Source organism: Delphinapterus leucas, chromosome X (genome assembly GCF_059928025.1).
Source record: "Delphinapterus leucas isolate spDelLeu-1000000601 "Yukka" chromosome X, BTC_Dleu_Yukka2, whole genome shotgun sequence".
NCBI classification, from domain to species: Eukaryota; Metazoa; Chordata; class Mammalia; order Artiodactyla; family Monodontidae; genus Delphinapterus; species Delphinapterus leucas.
The window spans coordinates 26,370,018-26,381,520 of NC_143150.1; the positions used below are offsets into that span (position 1 = coordinate 26,370,018).

At 39.4% G+C, this 11,503-nt stretch overlaps 1 protein-coding gene across 1 annotated transcript in view; it reads right to left on the reverse strand.

The window, feature by feature from the left end:
- The window catches only part of STAG2 (STAG2 cohesin complex component), a 116,266-nt gene extending 116,001 nt beyond the window's left edge, over window positions 1–265 (reverse strand). Inside the window, exon 1 of the mRNA XM_022561871.2 lies at window positions 34–265. The gene's annotated coding sequence lies outside the window, so the exon portion shown is untranslated. The remainder of the gene's footprint in view (window positions 1–33) is intronic.
- Between the last annotated feature and the right edge of the window lie 11,238 nt (window positions 266–11,503).

The window sequence follows — 11,503 nt, forward strand, 5'->3', positions numbered from 1 at the left end:
TAGAAGCTTCGCCTCCGCCATTTTATAACTTACCTCCCCCCTCAGCGTATACAGAGGCAGCAACGAGACTGTTCGCCTCCCCCACTCCTCCTTCCTTCTTTCTCAGGCCGGGGGCTTCTTCACCCCTGGGCTGGTACAAGATATTTTTCCCTTCCTCTTCTTTACACCCTCGAATTCTACTCAGGGACGGAAGCTCCCGCGGTTCTAGAGCGGTGGGGGGTTTTGAAAGTGGCGGTCGGATCCGGCGGGTTTTTTTTTTTTCTCTCTCTCTCTCTTTTTTTTTTTTTTTTTTTTTTTTTTTTTTGGTGGCGCTTCGGGATTGTTTGGGGTGTTCGCTCTTCGGCGACTTGGAGGCGAATGGAACGCGCAGGCGCCATCTGTCGGCCGCGAACCCGCGTCCGGCTCCTGTTGGGAGGGAGCGTCATCTAGCGGCAAAGAGTCGCCACTGCAACGCCTGGCTCCCTGCCCTCCCACCCAGCATCCTCCTCCCAATCTCCAGCCAATCGGGGCCGACTGCCTCCCGGGTTCAGCGTCTCCGACGCCGCCTCCCAACGAGGCGCCCGCAGGGGCGCGCCGCCGAGTGGGGTAAACAAGGTGGCGTGCCCGCGCCTGACTTACTCATTCGTTTAGCAGCGCTTCCGCCGCGCAACCGGGCGCGCCGCGTTTCCTCTTTCTTTATTGGGGGGGGTCGAGGGGAGGGCGGTAGGAATGTCCGGAGGAGCCCCCGTGCTGTGGGAAATCGGAAACTGGGCTCGCTGGGGACTCGTGCTCCGGGCCTCTCCGCCCCCCGCGCAGCCCGAGGTGGCAGCCTAGTCGGGCATCACCCTCCGACGTCCACTTCTGTGACAGGCCCCAGCGAGAGGGCCTTCGGCCCTAGATCCCGGACCCTCGGTTCACCGCACTGCCTACTCTTTCCCACCGAAAGAACTCAACTTGCGTGACTCCGGCACCTGATCCTAAGTGATTTAGGGGGGTTGTTTTTTGAGTTGTTTTGTTTTGTTTTGCTTGTTTTTTGCTTCGGGTGTGGAGAGAAAGCGAGCTGATTCTCTACCGGGAAGACCTGGCGCTGGAGAAAAAAAAATTTTTTTTCCTTTATAACACTAGTCCCGTCTCCCAGAAAACGTGGTCTGTCTCTCTCCAGGGTCTAGGAGACTTAGGGAACTGGGCTACTAGGCTAGGCCGGGCGCTGGAATAGTTTATTCTCCACTCTTGGGGCGGAGGGGAGGAACAGGACGGAGCGAAGTGGAGGGAAATCGAAAATCGGGCAGAAGGAGTCGAGGAGCACCTACCCGGTGTTCCCCGCCTCCCCCGCTTATCCACAGTCTTCCTGGAAGCGTGGGTGGAGGCGGCCTCGCGACTTAGTTAAGAATTTTGGTTCCTTCTTATCCTGCCTCCTCACCCCTCCCTCAAGATGTTTGAAATGCGAAAGGATACCCTATCGCTCCTTAGACCCCAAACTCTTAAGTCTTTATCCTTTTTATTTTTTTTTTGTTTGTTTCGAATCCAGCGTCCCGGACCTTTGACCGCCGAAAGCTCTCTACGGGGGGGGGGGGGGGGACGGGGGGCGGCGGGGGGAAAAGGATCAACTCGGGGACGGCTTGTCCTCCGAAGCGCCGCTTTTCCTAGGACGGGGAGAAGTGACCTATTACAGTGTTTCCCTTGCTGTTACAAATTTATACAATAGTGTTTAGTTAATAAGAGCTGTTTGTTTCTTTTTCTTTAATTTTTGGTTAAGCTATTCTTTTAATATTAAATTAGATTTCAATTAGAAGGAAAAAATGTATTTAATAACAAGACAAATTTTCCAAATGAGAAATAATGCAAGCCCCGTGTAAATCGTGGAGAATTCACCCGATATCGCTTCTGAAACATTCCTAATGCAATATAATGATTATTTTCAATCCTTAAATTATTTCCTTATCACGCCTGTGTCTTAGGAGAGAAACTCTGTTCACTGGTTTTTAAATTTTTTTCTGCAACTTTAAAAAAGAGTTATGGTATATTTATTCAACTGAACAATAAAAGTTAAACAGAATCATCTAAATATCAATAACAAGAAATAAAATCTGAGACATTTTTACTTACCTCAAAAACTTTGGAGAGTGGAATACTGTTCAAAATAAATTTCCGTTTCTTTTATAGACCATCTTTGGTAGAATGTTACTCAGTTTTTAACAGATTCAAGTCACAGAATGATGCAGCTAGAACATTAAATAGGGAGTAGTGGAAATTTTACAGTTATATAAGTTAATGCAAAATTCCACTTAAAGTAATAGAAAAATTGGGCTCTGTACCAAATCATTTTACATTAATTTAGTTCAATTGTGCCAATTTAATATCAATTGATATTAAATGATTTCCTTTTTAGTATTAGCTGAAAATTACTGATTTTCTGGTCCAAACGTCACATTGAAAGTACATGGTACAAATAGTTTTTTATTTTATAAATTAACATTCTCAGCTGATTGTCTATGTAGCAACTGAGACTTCTTTAAACAATTTTATACTTTGAACAAAATTGAAAACGTCCTCTGTTTAGTAAACTTACTTTCATTTTGTAAAAAATACCACTGAAGAAAATAAGTGTAACTGGTGTAACATCAGAAATTTTATAGCAAATATATACCAATATTTGAGAATGTTTCACAGTAGCTCCTCTTTCTTTCTAGAGTTCATTCAAAAAATATTTTTTAAACCTTCAATATGTTCAGACCAGAGTGCTGTGTGCCCCAGTCCTATCTGAGAAGTGGAATTTATTTCCTAGGGTACTGAAAGACCAAGAGTACACCCTTAGAATTTGAGGACAAAGTGAGAAAATGTCATCAAATGAAATATGTAAGTGATGTAAAATAAGCTTTAATCTTAATTATTTGTAGCATGTCCTTCATGAGATAATACTGTAATGGCAGAAGCTTTTGGTGCCTGATAAATACTGAGAAAGTAAAGTTGAATAGTTAGAATATTTGATACTGTGTAAGGGGCAAGACAGTATTTGATGCAGAAATATTTTGTTCTTTAGAAATGCGTACCCCACTGTGTAGCAGAGATGATCCTCCAGTCTTATCACAGTCAGAATAAAGCATACCACAATTCTCTTTGCTCCGACTCCATGTAAATGGAGCAAGCTTCTGATTATAATTAGGTTTTCCAGATAGTCTCTTACTTTACACAGCATACATATCTATTTTTTATTTTCTAACACCATTCTATATGTTACCTAAAATCCAGAAGCCTAAAGATGAATATGTTTGAGTCCACAGAAATTTAAAATTATGTGTATCAAAATACCATAAACAAAGTCAAAAGATAAACTATAAGTTGTGAGGAAATATTTGCTACATGAATGAAAGAGGCTCATTTCCTTATATACAAAGAACTCTCACAAATCAATAAGATAAAAATACTCCAGTAGAAAACTGAACAAAGGATATAAACTGTCAACTTATTGGACAAGAAATGCACATGGCTAGTAAATATATAAAATAGTGCTCAACTTCATGCACCACTAAGACATGCAAATTAAATACCACTTTTACCATATTGGCAAGAGATTTTAATTTTTTTTCTTTAATTTATCTATTTATTTATTTTTGGCTGTGTTTGGTCTTCATTGCTGCACGCGGGCTTTCTCTAGTTGTGATCAGGGGCCACTGTTTGTTGCGGTGTGCAAGCTTCTCATTGCAGTGGCTTCTCTTGTTGCGAAGCACGGGCTGTAGGCGCGCAGACGTCAGTAGTTGTGGCACACGGGCTTCAGTAGTTGTGGGTGCACGGGCTCTAGAACGCAGGCTCAGTAATTGTGGTGCACGGGCTTAGTTGCTCCACGGCATGTGGGATCTTCTTGGACCAGGACTCGAACCCGTGTCCCCTGCATTAGCAGGCAGATTCTTAACCACTGCACCACCAGGGAAGCCCTTAAATTCTGATAATACTCAATGTTGGTGAAGAACTAAGAATTCTTATATACCATTGGTGGGAGTGTAAATTGTTTAAAAAATGAAGTATGTCATAACATGAAAAATTGACCTAGCATTTCCATTTCTAGGAATCCAACATACAGAGATGCTCGTGCAATTATACAGAGATTATATAGAAGATTTTCATTATAGCTTTGTAATAAAGAGAAACTGACAATGATAGAAATGGCGTCATTAGGGGACTGGTTAAGGAAATTGTGATACATCCATACAATAGGGTTTTATGTCCACCATTAAGGCAATTAAGTATGTATTTATCTACTGATACACAAATATGTCTAGGATGGGTTAAGTGAAAAAAAAATCAAGTTGGAAATAGCTTGTATAGTATGATCCCATTTGTGAATATGTATATTTACAAACATATATATGTGCTTGTATAGGCATAAAACATTCCTGAAGAACATACAGGAAACCTAACAGGTTAGCAATACCTCGCAGGAAATAGGTGGTACAGGGTTCCAGGGCTTGTAAGTTAACTTTTCACTTTATACATTGTTATGTTAATTTTTTTTTTTTCTTTAAGTGAGCATGTATTACTTAGGTAATTTTTACGATCTTGTACTCGTTACTCCAGAAAACAGTTTGGCAGTTTCTTATAAAGTGAAACATACAGGGCTTCCCTGGTGGCTCAGTGGTTAAGAATCCGCCTGCCAATGCAGGGGACATGGGTTCGAGCCCTGGTCCAGGAAGATCCCACATGCCGCCGAGCAAACTAAGCCCGTGCGCCACAGCTGCGGAGGCTGCTCTCTAGAGCCCGAGGGCCACAACTACTGAAGCCCTCACACCTAAGAGCCCATGCTCCACAACAAGAGAAGCCACTGCAATGAGAAGCCCGCGCACCGCAACGAAGAGTAGCCCCCGCTCGCTGCAACTAGAGAAAGCCTGTGCGCAGCAACAAAGACCCAACTCAGCCATAAATAAATTAATTACTTAATTAAAAAAAAATAAACATACACTTACCTTATGACCAGCAATCTTACTCCTGACCATTTATCCCAGAGAAATGAAAACTTACGTTTACACAAAAACCTGTACATAAATGCTCATGGCAAATGTACTTTAAATGGCCAAAATCAAGAAATAACCCAAATGTCTATAAACTGGTAAATGGCTAAACAAACTATGGTACATTATACCATGGAATACTACTCAACAATGAAAAGGAGCTATTGATACATGCAACAACTGGGATGAACCTCAAGGGCATTATGCTTAGTGGAAAAAGCCAATCTCAAAGAGCCACACAATATGATTCCACTATATAAATTCTCAGAATGATAAAATGATAGTGATGGAGAACAGATTAATGGTTTCCAATGGTTAGGGTTGGGGAAGGGGTGTAACTATTAAGGAGTAATGGGAGAGAGTTTCTTTGTAGTGATGGAACAGTTGTGTATCCTGATTGTGGTGATGTTAACTTAAATCTACACATGTGATAAAATTTTATAGAACTTGGGACTTCTCTGGAAGTCCAGTGGTTAATACTCCTCACTTCCAATGCAGGGGGGGCGGGTTCGATCCCTGGTTGGGGAAATAGGATCTCACATGACCCGCATAGCCAAAAAAATAATAATTTTATTGAACTACACACACACACAGACACACACACACACACGACTATATGAAAAAAATGGTGAAATCCAAATAATGTCTGTACTTGAGTTAATAGTATTGTATCAATGTCGATTTCCTGGGTTTGACATCGTACTATGGTTATGTAAGCTGTTATCGTTGGGAAAAGCTGTGTGAAGGGTACATGGAATTCTCTGTATTATTTTTGCAACTTCTTGTAAGTTCTAAACTATTTCAAAATAAAAAGTTGTAATAAAAAATTTAATGCTGGTGATAAAAGAAAAAATCTCTGGTTAGTAGAAAGGTAATTACTCCATTATAAATTAATAGATTGAATTTCTCATACAAATCAACTTCTTGTGAACTGAGGTATAATGACTTAATTTCTGAAATCCTTATCAATATTCTATGAACTTATTAAGGGCTTGATACTTTGGTACTCAGGAGAAGACTGTGGACTGTGGCGTCAACAGGAACTAGACATATCAATAAGCCTTATCTGAAATGAATAGCTGGTACCTACTGAGACATCTCAAATGTTATGTTACTGAATTTGCTGATTTTTTTTCTTACTTTGAATAACATACGATATTTCCAGTATCAGTTAATGGAACTGAAGCTATATCTTTATACGAAAGATTCAATCTCTCACATCCAACCCTTCCTACTTCTCGTCTAAGCTGCAATAATAGTCCTATGTCCAGTTTCTTTTGCATCCAATCCAATCCTGATTAGAATACTCTACCTTACTTCCTTTTATGCTTGCTTACTTGCTTCTTTCTTACTCCCTTACTTACTCTAACTCATTCACTTACATATTCTCTTATTGGCTCACCTGGTCAAAAACAATGCTCCACAAACACTAATGTGCTTAAGAATTACCTGGGAATCTTGCTAAAATGCAAATTCTGATTCAATGAGCCTGAGGCTAGGGCGGTACCTCAGATTCTGCATTTCTGACAAACTCCCAGTTCGTGCCCAGCCCATGCTGCTGGTCTAAAGTCCACACTTTGAGTGTGAGGGCCTGAGGAACAAAGTACAAACTCTTTAGGGTAGTTTTTAGTGCCTTCCACGGAGTCTTATCCAAATCTCATCACTCATAACTGTGAACTTTGCTGCGGCAGTGTCTGTATAGGTCACTGTTGTATCCCCAGCGCGTAGTATTGAGCCTGAAACAAGATAGGTGCTCAAAAAACATTAGATGGATGATTGAAGGAATGACTGACTGAACTAAACAACAATTCCTTGCTCATATACCGTACATTCTAAGCAAACTAAATTACTTCCCATTTTCCTTGTACTTTCCCACGTATACCTTTTCTCACACTATTCTCGCTCCTTTCCTAAGATTTGCCCCATTCAAATTCTCTTCATCATTTTTGTTTTTTTGTTTTGTTTTTGCTTTTTTTGGCTGCACCTCGTAGCTTGTGGGATCTTAGTTCCCCAACCAGGGATCAAACCTGCGCCTGAGGCAGTGAAAGCACAGTCTTACCAATGGACCGCCAGGGAATTCCCAAATTCTCTTCATCTTTAAATGCCCAGTTTAAAGGAGAAAATCTCCATAAAGCCTTCCCTGATGTCCCAGTATGGAAATGATCTCTCTCATTTTGCAAGCCTCTTCCCTACCAGATTTTGAATGCCTTGCAAATAATAACGATAGTGTTCATGTTTTGTTCACATTTGCTATAACCACCATGCCTAGCACAAATGTTAGCATATAGTAGAAAGTCAATGTTTATATTAAACTGAAATGGGAGAATAAAAGAATTATCTAGATCAACACTATGTATTAGAACTCTTTGCAATGATGGCAAGTTCATAATCTGTGCGGTCCAGTATGGTAGCCACAAGTAGCTACTGAGCACATGAAATGTGGCTAGTACAACTGAGGAACTGAATTTTTTATTTTATTTAATTAAAATGTAAATGGCCACATGTGGCTAGTGGCTACGTATTGGACCATGGCTATCTAGATAATTCTAGTTACAATTGTTCTTCATTCAGCAGTATTTACTGTGCCAGACACAGAATAGGCTAGGAGCTGATGATACAAACATGAATAATTCATGGTCCTTGACCTCAAAGAGCTTGCAACCTATTAAGAAAAGACGGGATCAAATAAATCCAATCAAGTGTTAGAGGTGCTATTGTAGAAGATTGACAAAGTAGAATGTGTGTACAAAGGTGAATATGGGCAGGAGTCAGAAGAGGGTTTGTAAGAAAAGTAAGATTAGTATTCATCAGGTAAACAAAAGATAAAAAGCTTTGCCCAGGGAGGAGGGTAAACAGAGGCATGGAAGTCAAAGCAGTGAGACCCTCTCCTGGAACTACAAGTAGTTCGTTTGATTTACACCTAGGAATTGGAAGACAGAGAGCTCTATTAAAAGGAGAGCTGGAGAAGTTTGTGCTGGAGTCATAGGCAGGAGCCCAATCCCAGAGGGTCCTTGGAATGCCTTGCTAAGGAAGGAGCCCAGTATCCCACAGGCCACGGGAAGACATGGAAGCCACCTGCTCATTTTGACATTTTAGAAAGATGTCTCTGGAAGACAGATTGGAAAGGGTTAGACAGTCTGAGAGGTGATGGGGCTTGGACTAAATAAGCAGTGGCAGTGAAAATGTAGTCAGGATTTAGACAGGGTATATGTGCTTTTTAGCTTGAAATCAGATGATAATTACAGTGAACATCTTTGTTTTGTCTTTATTTGATAATCTATTCGATTTTCCGCTCTTTTATTTCTTTCTTTTTTCTTTTCTTTTCCTTTTCACATACAGGGACACAGCCTTCACTGAATGGCCAAATCTCCATGGAAGCAAAATCAAAACTTGGTATGACTATCTGGAAATTTCAAGGAAAAAACTGCTTTCTGCTTAAATCATTTCAGAAATAGTAGCCAAAATAACTCATTCCTTCAGCAACTAATACTTTCATCACTTAATGCTGCCACTGATCCTAGCTATTTGTATTAAGTAGTTAAACATGTCATAGGATTTGTTTACGTAGACAGATGACATTTGCCTTATTGTTTTGAGCGCCAACATTTAATAAACAACAACAAAAAAGACATCATGGCACAGGCAGACCTATCAACTCAAACTTATGGATTACTTTGAAGGTCCTATTGTGATGCAGGATTTTTCAGTATGTTCAAGAGACATTTATCATTTCAAATCCATACACATTTAATGGTTACATTATTTTTCATTTTGTTTGTTGCCGTTGTGGAACTGTTGCTGGGTATTCACTTGTATAGAAATAGCAATTTTTGGAAGCAGTAACATTGTTGTTAGCAGAACAACACACCAACACAGCCACCCCAAATAAACATTTTTAGCTATTTCCCTATATTGCGGAAAGTGATTTGGTTAAATTTAGCATTGTCCAGGGACTTCCCTAGTGGTCCAGTGGCTAAGACTCCGTGCTCCCAATGCAGGGGGCCCGAGATTGATCCCTGGTCAGGGAACTAGATCCCACATGCTGCAACTAAAGATCCCTAAAGATCCCGCGAGCCACAACTAAGACCCAGCGCAGCCAAATAAATATTTAAAATAAATAAACAAATGAATAAATTTAGCATTGCCCAGAGCCTCCAATAAGACTCTTTTTTATTGGCATGCATGCAAATTTGTAAAGCCAAAGTCATATTAGTAACTAAGAGGGACACTAACTTTAATAGCAACAAAGACGACTCCTTGAATTTAAGTGCACTAGTAACTACGAATATTAAGTAAAATTCAAATTCTAGAACCACTGTCAACATTTGATGTCTATCTTTGGTAGCAAGTTTACTGTTATATGCTGATAGCACTTCTAATGTTAGACTCTAGAAATTAATGCTAGAACTGCTTGTGGAAAGATTAAGAGGTGTGAAGAAAGGATGAAGGGAGATTTGCAAAGTGGAAGAGGGCTAGAGATAGAAACTTCGGAGAAAATACATTTTATCCCCAAAATATAGACAATACTGGATTAGATTCTGGACCAAACCTTTTTTTTTTTTCTTTTTAAGCTATAAAGGGCATTATTGGGGCAGTTGGCAACATTGAATACAGTCTAGTAGAGTATATAATAATTCTGTATCAGTGTTAATTTCCTAATTTTGATAATTGTATTGTAGTTACTTAAGTGGATGTCTTTATTCTTAAGAGATACATACACACTGGAGTACTTAAGGATAAAAGGGGCATTACATCTGTAACTTAAATGGTTCGGAAAGAAAGGTAAATATATTCTTTATATACACGTTACATATTATGGTAGCATGCTAGAACCTGCCAGCACCAGCTCCCGAGAGCTGATTGTATGCATGTCTTCCCAGCTCCAGCCATGGTGAGAGCATTTACACCATGAAAATCAGCAAATGCTATAGATCAGGGCTGTTTTTTCCCCGGGAGAGCCAATTGTTAAAACATATTTACCATGGATCAAAATCAAAGATAATGTCTAGATTCATGAAATTTTTCTGTTATTATAATTTGCTTTTAACCTGAGTTGATAACATTCAAAAAGATCTAGTGCTGCTAAATACTCAATAATAATAATAATAATATTTTTAATATGTCATCCTCTAATCACCTGAAAATATCTTTCAAACTTATCTTCCAAAAAAGGTAGGTAAATATATACATTATCTTAGTTTTGTAGTTATTTATTGTACACTGTAAACTAAAAGCAATCACATATCTAACAGTAGAAATCAATTTAGTTATGCCCAAACACTGCTTGCCTCCCAAGCATCTGAATTCTTCCTGGCACTTTGTGAAGCCTCATGTCTTCCATAAGGTCTCTCTTGAATACCACATTCCACATTGGTCCCTTCCTTCCAGTTCATAAAACTGTGTGGAAGGTACATAGAAGAGCATCCAGACTAACCCCCTCGTTTTTCAGAGGAGAAACTGAAGACCAAGAGGCTAATGTCCCCAGTATAACACAGTGTCCGGTGACAGAGTGAGGAGCACACCCTCCTCTCTCTTCCCCAAACCCTGAACTATTTCTCTACACCACTAGAGCACACACTTGCCAGACCAGACTTAAATATTATACCATAGTCTTCTGCTTCCTGGCCAAACTTAGCATGCTTACTTCCTCCGAGAGTAGGAACATCTATCTAGCACAGTAGATGCTCAATGAATAAAATTTGGTGCTCAATAAGCACTTGATATATCCATTAGTTTGGAATGCCTTTCATGTACTCTTTTTTTTTTCAAAGATGCCTTTTGATTTATTTACGAAGCTATAAAACCTGCCATGTATTTTCTTAGAGCTGTAAATGAAGAGCTGGCTATCAACAATGAAAGTAGATGACTTGTTTCCCAGAGGGTGGGACATCCAAATGTCTAGGTGCCGAATTATAAAATGAGATCAGCCTTGGAGTCTTTATTCAGGTTTTATTCTTTCAGATTTAAATATGGTTTATAGAACACTTTGAGAATCAATTTAAAGTCACTTTACAGGGCAAAATATAGCCATTTAGGTATTCTTAAAGGAGAAGTGTATTAATTAGTAGCACAAGAAAATGCAAAAACTAATGGCTATCAGAAGTTGTCTGTCCCTATTTATAAAACATAACACTTTCTTACAATCTTCAGAAAGAGAAAATGATAAAATTTGAATACATTTTCAAAAGGACTACCAGATGAAACTTAATGAGGTTAGTAGTCTAAGATCCCAATCATCAGAGACTTTTAACTGGGGTATTTATTCCTTTATGAGTTGTTGAAACATTCTTAAGGTTTACAGCCTACCATTCAGTAAGTTAAGACCAATAAAACAGCCACTTGACCAATTCAGTGGTTTCCCAAGAAGAAATAACAAAACAGTCAGTTTGAAAAGACATTCATTAGTTACAACTGTTGTGACATAGACCTCAAAACCTTTGAAGTATAGTGATCAGATTTTTTATACATAGTAGAAAAATTGTGTGCTGTTTGATTTGAGATCAGGTTCTGTCCTTCAATTC